Genomic DNA, 14,051 nt, shown 5'->3' on the forward strand with positions numbered 1-14,051 from the left:
AGTGTTATCGGCAAACAGTCACATGTTGCTTTTTATTTTTGAGGTGATATCATTAATGTAAATGAGAAAGATCGTAAGGCCAATGACGCCATCCTGAGGGACGCCGGATGTCACTTGGTCATAAATAGAGCTTTACTCATCTATTAATGCTTTTTAATTGCGGTTAGAAAGGAAGTCCTGAAACCAGTTCATTACAGTAATGTTTATTCCGTACCATTGCATCTATTGTATCAATTTGTCGCGTGGGACTTAATCAAAAGAATTTTAAAAATCCAAGAAAATCGCATCTACTTGTTCGTTCCTTTCCCCGATTGCAGGATATCGTGTGTGAAAACCCCAACAACATTTCAATGAATCTATCCTTTCTTTATCGGTGTTGTTTACTGGATATAAGTTTTGTAAGATATATAAGTTTTGAGTGTCAAGGAAAGCGATGACGTTGCTAACAATGATATTTTTCGAGGATTTTAGAGGAGAGGGAGGTTATAGATACTAGTCGGTAATTACTAGGGTATTATTTGCCTCCAATTTTAAAGATAGGTTTGACCATAGCTATTTTCCAATCAAGATAAACTATGCCTTCCAACATCGAATTGTTTAATATGTATCCTAAAAAGGATGCAATATCGGGTTCGAGCTCTTTCAGTATTAATGCAGGAATACCTTCTGTTCATGGAGGATTTGTTTTTTTAATGTGGAGTTGTTGCGTCTTCCAGTTGCGCTTGATTACAATCCGATTCATATTTGTGATGAGTTTGACTTAGTCTTCACGGGATATCTACGAGTATCTACACCTACACAATACCCCGCAAGCCGTCGCAAGGGCGTGTGGTGGGGGTTGTCGGATCACCAGCCATGCCTGTACAATCACAATCATGTCACCTCTACCCAAATATTAGTTTGATCATGCTCCGGGTCAAAGTTAATCAAACGAAAGAAGGTATTTACCTGCCACAATATTCAATAATAGGATACGTAAATGCAAATAATGCGGTAGAACTGTTGAAAAAAACTGTCTTTTAAAGAAAGAAATAACACACAGGAAAGAACATGCAGGATATCGAAAAAATATATACTTGTACGTTCGAACTGCTTTTAAAAGCCCGACGAGTGGGTAAGGATTATCCTCAGGTGATCGATCCTTCTTCGAGTTGGGGTCATCGAAGGGTTGCGGTCGAAGTAAAATTCGAACTCGGCGCGCTCGTGAGGCGTGCCGAAGAGGATAATCGAATCCAACAGCCGGGTTGTAAGTAGTATTATGCTGATATTTTAAATCGGTTTAAAGGTGATAATCCTATTGAACCGAAAAATGCACTTTAGAGTAGGTTAACCGGCGAAAAGACACGACATATAGATGAAAATACATATGTAGCTCTCGCAATGCTATTCAAGGTCAGGTGAATTTGCAAAATCTGGATTTGCAATGCGAAACTAAGATCATACTTCACAGGATCATTTCTGTAGTGTGTATCTGTGCCCTCTTGTCACAACTAGAGTGTACCATTCGCCACGAGGATGATGGAAAGTGACTTCACCTGAGCGTGAGAACGACCTAATGCACTTGGCTAACACCAGTGCGGAGGTCATCGATGATCGTTCTTCACCGCTTGCGGTGAGATGGTGGAGTCACATTCTGAGTGGTCGAACGAAATTGAGTTAGGAGTTATTCCATCCTTCTATGGTTGCGTCCCGCTACCTAACCCGAGGAACTAGGAATGCAAACATTCAATGTGATGAGGTTAAATTACAGTTGCATTGCGTAACTTGATTTCAGGTCTTCTGAGCAATGATGCTAAAACTATTACAACCTCAAACGTACTATCGCTGGAGAAATCTTGAGAATAACATTAGAGAAATCAGGTGTAGAACTAACATTTAAAACACCATTTGTATTCTGAAAACAATAAGGGGCACAATAACAACCCCTGCCACACGCCCTTGCGGTGGATAGTGGAGTATCAGGTATGTGTAACTTTGGGCATATTTACGTTTATCATTAAGTGACCCCGTTTTCTTCTAGAAAGAACATGAAGTTTGGCATTTCTCCTGTTTCCCTAATGCAAGGCCATAATGATTTTGCATTGTGTTCGTATACCATTTTAAGGTGTTACTACGGTTTAGTCACATTGGGAGTACCCAGGAGGTAATTTTGAACGTAAGTCATTTGGGTAAAAAGACGTCCTCAGTGAAAATATAATAGAAAGCTGGGTACCCCTAATGCCATTAAACCGTAGTAACACCTTAAAATGGTATGCGAACACAATACAGAATCGTTGCGGCCTTGCATTAGGGAAATAGGAGAAACGTCAAACTCGTCTTCTTGATATCCAACGGGTACAAGTAAAAAAGGACATTTTTACTCTATTCGTTCTACTATCTATCTCCCTGATTTTACGTTGGTGATTTGATCTACCATATTAAGTCGGGGTCTGAAATATGTCTTTACTAGCCTCTAATCTACGGAATAAATTTAACCTGTATTTAAACCTACGGTCAACTGTTGGCTCCCATCCTAAGTCTTCGAATAATGTCGTGACAATGATAACTTGTTCAAGTACTTTTCACGAACGTAGCTGCTCTACGTTGCACTCGATCTAGTTCCAAAATTAAGGCTACCTCACCGGGATTCCATACTCCCGCAGCATGCTAAATGTGGGGCCTAACTGACGTGAAATGATGACGCTTATTGACCCTATCATCACAATTCCCGAATATCTTTTTATGAATCGTAACTTTTTATTTGATATTCCGCAAATTTCACGAATGTGTTTTCTCCTGGACATATCCTTAGTTATTGATGTACCGAAGTATTTTACCAATTCTACATTTGTTATGTTGGTTCCCTGTGTAATGTGTTTTCGGGTGAAAAACTCTTAATTCAAAAATTTATCGAAACATTGATTCAAATTTAATTACAACACCCATGTTCCGCACCACATTTGGATGGCATCAAGGTCCTTAGTTAATGATGCAGGGTACCACAGGGCAGTGTACTTGGCTCTCTCCTCTTTTTACTTTACTTAGACGATATTATTGACTATATCATCCCCTTTAGATGTAATATTTCGCTTTACGCAGACGATTGCAAAGTTTTCAAACAGATTGATTGCCCATCTGATGCCGTTTCACTACAATCTGCTCTTACTTCCGTCACTGCTTGGTGCTCAGATTGGCAGTCATGCATTAATCCCTCAAAATCAGCTATTTATGACCTTCTCTTCAAAGCACAAACCAATTTCGCTTTCCTGAACTCTTCCGAACAACCCTATCCCATCTGTCAGTTCTCACAGCAATTTAGGCGTAATTTTTGATGCGAAGCTCACCTTTTGCATGCACGTTCAAACGATTGTCACGAAAGTTATGGTAATAGTCGGCCTACTTCATCGTCACACTGATGTTCATGATCCTCTTGCCCTTAGAACTGTGTTTTTTGGTTATTATTATTAGGTAATCTACCGGTTAAGGTAGGTTTTTGGATGGACACAGCTACCAACTAAATATTTTGTGACTCCTAACAAAACATAAAATCTAGTATTCTACTCTAAATCAGGTCTCTCTTCATCTCTGAGTACTTTCTTCCTCCCTTCATCCCGTCCAACATCCCTATCCTGTTCCTTCCCTTTCCTCTTTTGCCCAACATTCTACCCTCTATCACAGTCTTCAACATCCCACTGCCGGTCAATACCCCCTTCATCCACTTTTCCTGCCTCCACAGGATTTCTCCCAACAAACCCCTCTCTTCTCCCACCATACCAAGTACTTCCTCATTTGTTTTCTTCTCTATCCATTTCACCTTCTCCATTCTTCTCCACACCCACATTTCAAAAGCCTCCAATCTACGTCTATCCTCCTGCTTCAATGACCACGTTTCCGCACCGTACATAGCTACGCTCCATATCAAAGTTTTTACGAGTCTTTTCTTAATATGCTTACTCAAAGTCCCCGTCATCAACTCCCTCCTCCTCGTAAAAGCCCCTTTGCCTAGCGCAATTCTTCTCCTTACGTCCCTACCACTTTGACCGTGTTGGTCCAAAACACTTCCGAAATACGTAAACTGTTCTACCTGCTCTAGTTTTTGCCCTCTTATTTTAATGTTTAGCTTAGCCTTTTTCTTTCTAGAAAATCGCATAACCTTTGTTTTATTAATATTGATTCTCGTCCCATACCTGTCGCACTGAATTTCCAATTCACTCAGCAATGCTTGCAGCCCCTTGGCTGACTGACAAACTAAAGCTTGGTCATCAGCAAACCTAACTGATTTTACAAATCCCCCGCCCACTTTCATTCCTACCTCGAGTTCTTCCCATGCCTCTTTGATCATTTCCTCTGCATACAGGTTGAACAGCAACGGTGATAATGGGCAACCCTGCCTTACACCTCTTCCTAACACTGCCCATCCGGACTCCCGGTTCCCCACCCGCACCTGATCAGTCTGAGACATGTACAGGTTGCGGATTAGCCTCCTTTCCCTCCAATCTACTCCTATTTTCTGCAATATACTCATTAGGTTTTCCCAATTCACTCTATCAAACGCTTTTTCGAAATCCACGAAACAGGCAAATACCTCCTGGTTGTGTTCTATAATCCTCTCGATTAATAATCTCATTACTGTAATGGCATCACGCGTACCTCTCCCCTTCCTTAACCCAAACTGATCATCCCCTAAGTAAACATTTGCCCTACTCTCTATCCTTTTGTTTATGATCCTGATAACGACTTTAGCTGCGTGGGATATCAAACTTATTGTCCTGTAGTCCTCACATGATGTAGCCTTTACCTTTTTCGGAATAGGAACTAAAACTGATCTCACAAAGTCTTCCGGCCAGATTCCTTCCTCATAGATACTACGAATCAGCCCATATAGCCTCTTCCTCCCAAATTTTCCTAAACATTTCAATAGTTCCGCGGGAATGTTATCCACCCCCACGGCCTTATTGAGTTTCTATACTCCCAATTTTAGAATACTGTTCACCAATCTGGTCGACCGCCTGCCCAACTACCTTAGAGTACAAAGTTTCTCTTTTCATTATACCTTAGAGTTACTCAAAGGACCTCTTAATTTCTTTATTGAAATTTCCCATTACCGCATCCCTTCCCTCAAAAATACGACCCGTAACTTTACTCTCTCATCCCTTGGTATTTCTCATCTCTACCGCCGTCGATTGCTATCTGATATTAAATTCTTACATAGGATTTTCAATGGAACTCTCCGTACTAACAACCGTCTTCGTCTCTTCTCTGTTCGTTTTCCCTCTCGGCCAACACGTAACTTTTAGTCTGATGCAGATTTCAAAATTCCGACTTTTGATCCCTCAACGTTCCCTATTCCATCGACTCCCAGCTACATTTAATTCCCTACCCATTCAGTATCCTTCCCCTGGACCTCTCTTCCTCACTCACCGCTTTCACCTCCTTCCTTTAACGCCAGATAGTCATTTAGCCCTCTCTGCTTACATATATTTCTTCTGCTACGTTACCGTTGTTCTTGCAATTTCTTTCTGTATATGTTTCGTTGTTGTTTATTGCTTTACCGTTATTTTTTATGTATATATAATATGTATTGTTTTTCAGGCAATGTAAAAGCCTTTGTGCCGTTTTTGGCTGCTTTGTTAACAAAATACGGTATCTTCATGACTGGATATCACTGCCCCCTTATATATCGCTGCATCTTAGAACCTTTACTGGAAACCTGAGACCCGAAATCATTGTCATGTGTATAAAGCGAGCATTGTATATGTCGTCCTATTGGCGCTTTTAAAGAAATCATTTAAAACTTTTGCATATTGGGAGCTGTCTGTAGTTATATTACCTTCGCGGTCTTCAAGAGATTCCATGCTTGGACATTTACCCTGTAATTCCCATACGTATGATCAGTAAGACTTAGGACCATCCTACTCTAATCTAATAATTCAAAGTAATCGCACAGAATATTTCCTTTTAAGTTTGTCAAGGATCTTTGCATTTTTTTGTTTCCCTACAACGTGTAACACATTTTTCCGTTTCGTTTCAATTGGCTTTCCTAAACAAATTTTAAATGTACTTTTGTTCTACGAATGAAATTTCTTTTGTTCCCTTTAATGTCACCTTGCGACATGGCTATGCCATCGTGACAGGTTTCTTTCGTAATATGTTTTGCTAGTAAATGTGAGCCTTATTAAATCTGAGAATCATTTCCACGTAGCTTCAGTTCAAAAGTCAGAAAAATCTTTGGGGTTACTTTTCTCGAAAACATATTTATAGCTTTCCAAGCGGTTTTACGACTTCATTTACTGGCGCATGCGACACGAGCTTTGTGTTCATACATCCCTTCGGTAGTGTCTTAATGTGTGATCATTTTAAATTAATTCATCAAAAAGATCTCTAGAATGTTATTTCCCTAGATTGTCGCCCTTATAAATTGATGGAGTGGGTGGTGAGCACATTTAGTGTTACCTCGCATTAATCGTGGTTTCACTTCATAGCATAAGGCTAGTAATGTACTCTTTGAAATGTCATATTATACCCCTGATTCAAATATGGATCCCTGCTATTCACATGAAACGTCGGGCGGTAGACACGATCGCGGACAACAGAGGTAAGTAAAATATTGGTTGAACACCGACTAAACTGAGGATTTAAAGAGACTTTCTCTGAGGTGGGATCTCGTACGACAATTTGATTCGAAAATCAAAGTTTTACAGTGTGGAGGAGCGTTGAAAAGCAACGACGAAGAGTCCCAAGTGTAAATCGTGGGCGATGACTTAGGGGCAGCCCATTTCAAAGCCGAGAAGGGTGATATTCTGGGTGCCAATAATTCCATGGGAAACCGAAAGAGTGGCGCAGGAAAATGAATGGACATTCCCTACCTGGAATGGCACGCCTTAGGGTTAAAGTCGGGGAGAATTCCAGTCTCATCCAGTTGATTATTTCACTGACAGATGAGTATGCTGTCCTGTCAATCAATAAAAACTAATACACTGCATTCGTTCGAACTGCTTTTAAAAGCCCGACGAGTGGGTAAGGATTATCCTCAGGTGATCGATCCTCCTTCGAGTTAGGGTCACCGAAGGGTTGCGGTCGAAGTAAAATTCGAACTCGGCGCGCTCGTGAGGCGTGCCGAAGAGGATAATCGAATCCAACAGCCGGGTTGTAAGTAGTATTATGCGGATATTTTAAATCGGTTTAAAGGTGATAATCCTATTGAATAGAAAAATGCACTTTAGAGTAGGTTAACCGGCGAAAAGACACGACATATAGATGAAAATACATATGTAGCTCTCGCAATGCTATTCAAGGTCAGGTGAATTTGCAAAATCTGGATTTGCAATGCGAATCTAAGATCATACTTCACAGGATCATTTCTGTAGTGTGTATCTGTGCCCTCTTGTCACAACTAGAGTGTACCATTCGCCACGAGGATGATGGAAAGTGACTTCACCTGAGCGTGAGAACGACCTAATGCACTTGGCTAACACCAGTGCGGAGGTCATCGATGATCGTTCTTCACCGCTTGCGGTGAGATGGTGGAGTCACATTCTGAGTGGTTTAATGAATATGACAAATAAATTAAATAATCACTTGTATAAACGTTGACATCCCACGTAACCACTGAATGATAAGGCATCATTCATAAACACACACACTTGTTAGCTAATTTAAATGAAATAGTAATGCACCATCAATATACGGCGGCACTTGGATTTCTGCAATATTTTCTACCCAAATGACTTGCGTTCACCATTACCTTCGCCATATTTCCGATGGGGCCCGACTTCTTAGGTTGTGATCAAATTTGGGTTAACGATACCACAGCAATAATTAGGTCAATAATGGAGAGGAACACAGAATACATCCAGGATGTATTTTTCTGTTTCGTAGATTTCGAAAAGACGTTTGATAAAGTGAATTGGGTAGAATTATAGAACGCTATCATAAGAATGGAATCAGTCAATCAAGATAACTGAGCAAATTAAGTGTATTTCTTACGAAATTAGCAATAATTAAAAACATTAATTTTCCATCAGTGATTTCATCAAAGTATGGTAGGTCATGGTTCTCTGCGCATCTTCACAGAGCCATCTTTTTGCCTTCGTTCAGTTGAAACTATCTATGCTGTCTGATCTCATTTCTATATTTAAATTTTATTTATTAATTTTTTCAATGCTACGGCAATTTATTGCAGCCTTATTTTATTCTGTATTATAATATGCATTGATTTCATAGGTAAATGTGGATATGAGAGCGCTGATGTCATTGTGCAGAAAGATGTAAGTGCCTGTAAAGCAAAATGCTATACCAAATATGCGTTCTATAATTCTACCCAATTCACTTTATCAAACGTCTTTTCGAAATCTACGAAACAGAAAAATACATCCTGGATGTATTCTGTGTTCCTCTCCATTATTGACCTAATTATTGCTGTGGTATCGTTAACCCAAATTTGATCACAACCTAAGAAGTCGGGCCCCATCGGAAATATGGCGAAGGTAATGGTGAACGCAAGTCATTTGGGTAGAAAATATTGCAGAAATCCAAGTGCCGCCGTATATTGATGGTGCATTACTATTTCATTTAAATTAGCTAACAAGTGTGTGTGTTTATGAATGATGCCTTATCATTCAGTGGTTACGTGGGATGTCAACGTTTATACAAGTGATTATTTAATTTATTTGTCATATTCATTAAACCACTCAGAATGTGACTCCACCATCTCACCGCAAGCGGTGAAGAACGATCATCGATGACCTCCGCACTGGTGTTAGCCAAGTGCATTAGGTCGTTCTCACGCTCAGGTGAAGTCACTTTCCATCATCCTCGTGGCGAATGGTACACTCTAGTTGTGACAAGAGGGCACAGATACACACTACAGAAATGATCCTGTGAAGTATGATCTTAGATTCGCATTGCAAATCCAGATTTTGCAAATTCACCTGACCTTGAATAGCATTGCGAGAGCTACATATGTATTTTCATCTATATGTCGTGTCTTTTCGCCGGTTAACCTACTCTAAAGTGCATTTTTCTATTCAATAGGATTATCACCTTTAAACCGATTTAAAATATCCGCATAATACTACTTACAACCCGGCTGTTGGATTCGATTATCCTCTTCGGCACGCCTCACGAGCGCGCCGAGTTCGAATTTTACTTCGACCGCAACCCTTCGGTGACCCTAACTCGAAGGAGGATCGATCACCTGAGGATAATCCTTACCCACTCGTCGGGCTTTTAAAAGCAGTTCGAACGAATGCAGTGTATTAGTTTTTATTGATTGACAGGACAGCATACTCATCTGTCAGTGAAATAATCAACTGGATGAGACTGGAATTCTCCCCGACTTTAACCCTAAGGCGTGCCATTCCAGGTAGGGAATGTCCATTCATTTTCCTGCGCCACTCTTTCGGTTTCCCATGGAATTATTGGCACCCAGAATATCACCCTTCTCGGCTTTGAAATGGGCTGCCCCTAAGTCATCGCCCACGATTTACACTTGGGACTCTTCGTCGTTGCTTTTCAACGCTCCTCCACACTGTAAAACTTTGATTTTCGAATCAAATTGTCGTACGAGATCCCACCTCAGAGAAAGTCTCTTTAAATCCTCAGTTTAGTCGGTGTTCAACCAATATTTTACTTACCTCTGTTGTCCGCGATCGTGTCTACCGCCCGACGTTTCATGTGAATAGCAGGGATCCATATTTGCATCAGGGGTATAACATGACATTTCAAAAAGTACATTTCTAACGTTATGTCTGCAACTGAGAGAAATAACTAGGTAAACATACGTGCATGATCATTTTACAGACCTCCTGATTCCAATTCATGTACAGTACACGCCTTAGATGAGTTAAGTATGGCATTTCAGCCACGAAAGCACGAAATGCGTTATTAAAGTTGTAGTTGATTTCAATCTTCAATATTAGGTATGAAGTTACAAATATTTGTATCGTGTATATCAGGGATACCTATTTGTACTTGATATCCAATCATATCGATATTGGTATTAACAGTTCTGCCGACATGACCAGTGATCGACTTGAGCTTAACGATCTTAACATCACCCAATACTCAATAAGAATACTACTGAAGCCAGATGACATTCAGTTGACTCACCGATAGCTTACTAATTTGTAAAAAATGCACGTGACTGAAATCTGGCTGATCTTTAATTCCTACCCCTCAGCCGCATTACTAACGGTCCCAGAAACCTTACACTCGTACATTATAAGAAACCTTACCTTGTATCTTAATGGGTCTGAATTACGAAAACGTTTTTTTCAGAATCCTCGTAATTCCTTTCTTTAAAGAATTTTATTACATACCTTTCGGCTACTTCTCGGCTGCACCGATTTCTAATATTCTTTCATATAAATCTAAATAAATACCCTGCGAGCCACCGAAAAGGTTTGCGGCAGGGTGTGCAGCCCGAGGAGGAAAGGGTAAGGGATGAGGGGGTTAGGGTTTTTCAAATGGGCGGGGGAATGTGATGGGAACCTAAATTATATATATATATATATATATATATATATATATATATATATATATATATCCATGCGCAGTCCCTACCTTGTAGGTTATTACTTATTGTGTCGCACTGACTCCTGGGGGATTTCGACTACAAGCATTCTGGTCTCTAATTGTTCTTGGAAAAAATGACATTTTAAACCTGTCAGTCTTGCAGTCTTTCTCTCTAATCTTATGTTCGTGATCCCCCCGACCGTAATACGTTTGGTTTCGTGCTATGTTCTTGATGTCATCAGAAAAGGGCCCATCTGAAAATGTTTTTAATAGGTTTAATCTATATTGTAAACGACGCTGTGTAAGGGAATCCCAGCCTGCATTTTCTAGCAAAGTAGTTACGCTACTGCGTTGGTCATAATAAAGTTTGACAAATCTAGCCCCCCTCCGCTAAACTCGATCTAATTCCGAAATCAAATTTATCTCTTGAGGATTCCATATACTGGCAGCGTACTCTAGGTGGGGCCTGACTAGGGCAAGAAAACAACGTTCCTTCACTTTTTCGTCGCATTTACCTAGCACTCTTTTTACAAATCCCAATTTTTTATTAGCACAGTCGCATATTTCTCTTATGTGCTTTCCCCAAGACAGATCGTGAGTACTTGTTACACCCAAGTATTTAAAGGAATGCATTCGTGACTATCCACCAAACTCGTAATGAGAAGCGTCTTTAAGGGATTGGATGGCGTTATTATTTGGTGAATTTGGAAGTCTCTAGTATTGTGCGAAAAAGGCTAATTGGATTGGTCTTAGTTTGGTATAATACGCCAGGCATACATTTCATCTCTAATTTCTTCTCCATTGCCCTTTAATTTCAACTGTCTAATTATGGTGAAGGAGCGCTAATTATTCAATGTATTAATTTTCTGTTGAATGGTAAATACATTTCTTATTTATGCTTGAGATCTCATTTATTTCTATCTTAGCCTCTCAGTGGACGTGTGATGGTAAGTTGGAGTCAGGATGACACACAACTTGAGATACAATGTAATAGTTTTTGGATTCAGCTTTGAGAAACCGATTCTGGATGCGAGGCATGGTAATGGAATAGCCCAGACTAAACTTGCAAGCTGCCCGCGGGGAGGGAGGCATCGCCCGTGCAGGTGCTGACTAAACAGCGCTCCAGAGTGCGTGGGAGGATGGGTTGAGAGAAGGCGGGGTAGTGACGGCCTGAGGGGCCGGGGCAAGCGGGATAAGGTCATAGAGAGAGAGAGAGAGAAGGCGGCTTGAGGGACACACTCCCTTATACGAAGGTTCCACATGGTCCTCACGTGTTCGCAACACGTGTGTGAGGTTTGGGGGAAGGGGAGTAAAGAAGTGGTAGAAATAATAATGACTTGAGACGGCAAAAGGCTCGGGGATGGACAAGGGTACGGAAAATCGGCAGAGGAACCCTAGGGGTAGTTTGGGAGGGGGAGTATGTTGGGGACTAAAGTTTAAAAGAATATTGCCTTGACTGGAAAGCATGCTTTTTCATGGGTACAAAGGTTTCATCTGCCAGTAAAGGTTTCTCGCTCAAATCTAGCTTGAGGCATCTGAGATTATGTTCGTATTTTTCGTTCAACTTCTTCTCTTCTTCCAACCAAGTAAGGGATTCATTCTGGTGATGAATTAATTCAAGTTCTCAGGATTCAGGTTTTGTTATGTTAGTATTTTTATTCGAACAATCATTTCTGTAGCATTAGCATATTCAATTACCAAAGGTATGACAGATGGTGGCATGCTACCCTATGGAGATTTACTGCTCCAAGACAGTTTGTATGTTCTTTAATAATATCTGGTAATAAATAACAAGTTTCGCAACGAGAAAATATAGTGAAACTTACCCATAGCGACATATATTTTATCCTGTCGACATCTATGAAGAACTAGCTTTTAATATTGGTTCTTCAGGATATCTTCGTCGTGTTTGATTTCAGTAGCTGAGTGAGTTGCACTTGTAGGATACAGAGAAAGACTACCTTTTGTTGATCTTCTTACAATATAATCTTCATTTAATTTTTCTATTTTTACGTTTTTTCTTGTAGTTTTTCTTATCGTCAGTTTAGAGTAAAATGTAAATAGCCATGTAATACTTTTATAATTTGTTGTGCCATGCTTATGATCGCAAATAAATAACCGCGCAAGATTAATTTATACAGTTTAAATGTTATTTTGGCTAGTCTTGTCGATTTTAATATACTTAGTTAGGAAAGACATTTGGAAAAGAGCCTTCGTATTTCAAGATACGAGTTCTCCCAATCGCTTTAATGTAAATCGTATTTTTCCTAATCTTCGGGAATTTTCATACGTTTCTGAGTTTTCTCGGTCCCCACTTTCCAGTCCATGTACTTGGGAAATTAGTGACTAACTGCAGTACAGTGATTATGAAAACAGAATCAATTAAAACTATTTTTATAGAAAGCACTATTTTTTAGGAAGGGTACTCATGGTTTTCTAATTCATCCTCAAAATGTGTATAGAAAGCGAAAATTAAAAGAAAACTAATTATTAGTTTCCCTTATCATTTCTACTATCCCATAATTTAATAACGCACGGCATTGAAAATACTGGCAATGCGACATAAAAAGTTTATACAATCAATTTAATTCACTAAGTGATCCATCTCGTTCTTTGTGTTTGCTCATTCCTCATGAATTAGAAGGAACACTTCCTTGAAAATGCTGCTGCGAAAAGAGCCATTTGGCGTATTAACCCTACATTATGATAAATAAATTTGATAATTCAGATAAGTTTACTAAGCCTTTTTTTTCTTTTTATCCCGAGACGCGTAAATCAGGTGTCAGTATTCTTAGAGAACAGTTGATTTGCTTAATATTGTAATTGAAATTGAATTGTAAATAAAAATATCGTTTTTCTCAGGACACCATAACTCTTTGGCATTGAAATCATACCTTTACTCACAACTGTTAGTTGAAAAATTGCCTGAATGTTATTATATTTTTGGCATTGTACGTGTGTATTTTTTATTTAATTTTATTTTATTTAATTTCTCACTAATGCTCTAATTTATAGGTTTCAAGGTTCGCTGGACGAAGTGTCATATTCCTTATATTTTTATTCCGCTAATCAGCAATTCGATCTAGTCAAATAGACATCAACCAAGAATTCAGGGCCACGAATTGTTTCTGTGTATATTATTATTATTAATTTTAAATTTTCTAGGTTAAAAGTCACCTTTTATGCCGTATTTATTAGAAACTTTCATTTCGGATCGTCATTCTTCCACGATTCTGATGGGCATAGGTCACCAGTCACTAGTTACGACGAGTTGCGCTGAAATTGTAATACATTTCCTTCATGACACTTATAAAAATGAGAAACAGCGATCTACGCATCTAATATATTAGTTTCAATTATGTCAATTTTGTTTTTTTTTACAATCGTGCATGTACTAGTGAAAACATTCTTAACTTACTTAGTGAATCGGGTTGTCCAATTACATTTTTGATTTGTATAGTAATAATATATTTAGTGATTTTCTAAAATTTTGGCTGTGGAACTGTGCGTTTCACCACACTGTAGCATATTCATGTGCACATTGATAGCTCATGAAT

The 14,051-nt window shown here is 39.3% G+C and overlaps 3 non-coding genes across 3 annotated transcripts; 2 read left to right on the forward strand and 1 right to left on the reverse strand.

The window, feature by feature from the left end:
- The first annotated feature begins 1,433 nt into the window (after positions 1-1,433).
- On the forward strand, positions 1,434-1,642 carry LOC139696980 (small nucleolar RNA U3). Its single transcript, XR_011702685.1, has one exon. It is a non-coding gene; the product is annotated as a small nucleolar RNA U3 (small nucleolar RNA).
- A 5,673-nt stretch (positions 1,643-7,315) lies between these two features.
- Positions 7,316-7,524, forward strand: LOC139696981 (small nucleolar RNA U3). The gene has a single exon (XR_011702686.1). It is a non-coding gene; the product is annotated as a small nucleolar RNA U3 (small nucleolar RNA).
- Positions 7,525-8,664: 1,140 nt separating this feature from the next.
- Positions 8,665-8,873, reverse strand: LOC139696983 (small nucleolar RNA U3). The gene has a single exon (XR_011702687.1). It is a non-coding gene; the product is annotated as a small nucleolar RNA U3 (small nucleolar RNA).
- Positions 8,874-14,051: the final 5,178 nt, after the last annotated feature.

This window comes from Hetaerina americana, unplaced genomic scaffold, assembly GCF_022747635.1.
Source record: "Hetaerina americana unplaced genomic scaffold, ioHetAmer1.1.p SCAF_7, whole genome shotgun sequence".
Lineage (NCBI taxonomy): Eukaryota > Metazoa > Arthropoda > Insecta > Odonata > Calopterygidae > Hetaerina > Hetaerina americana.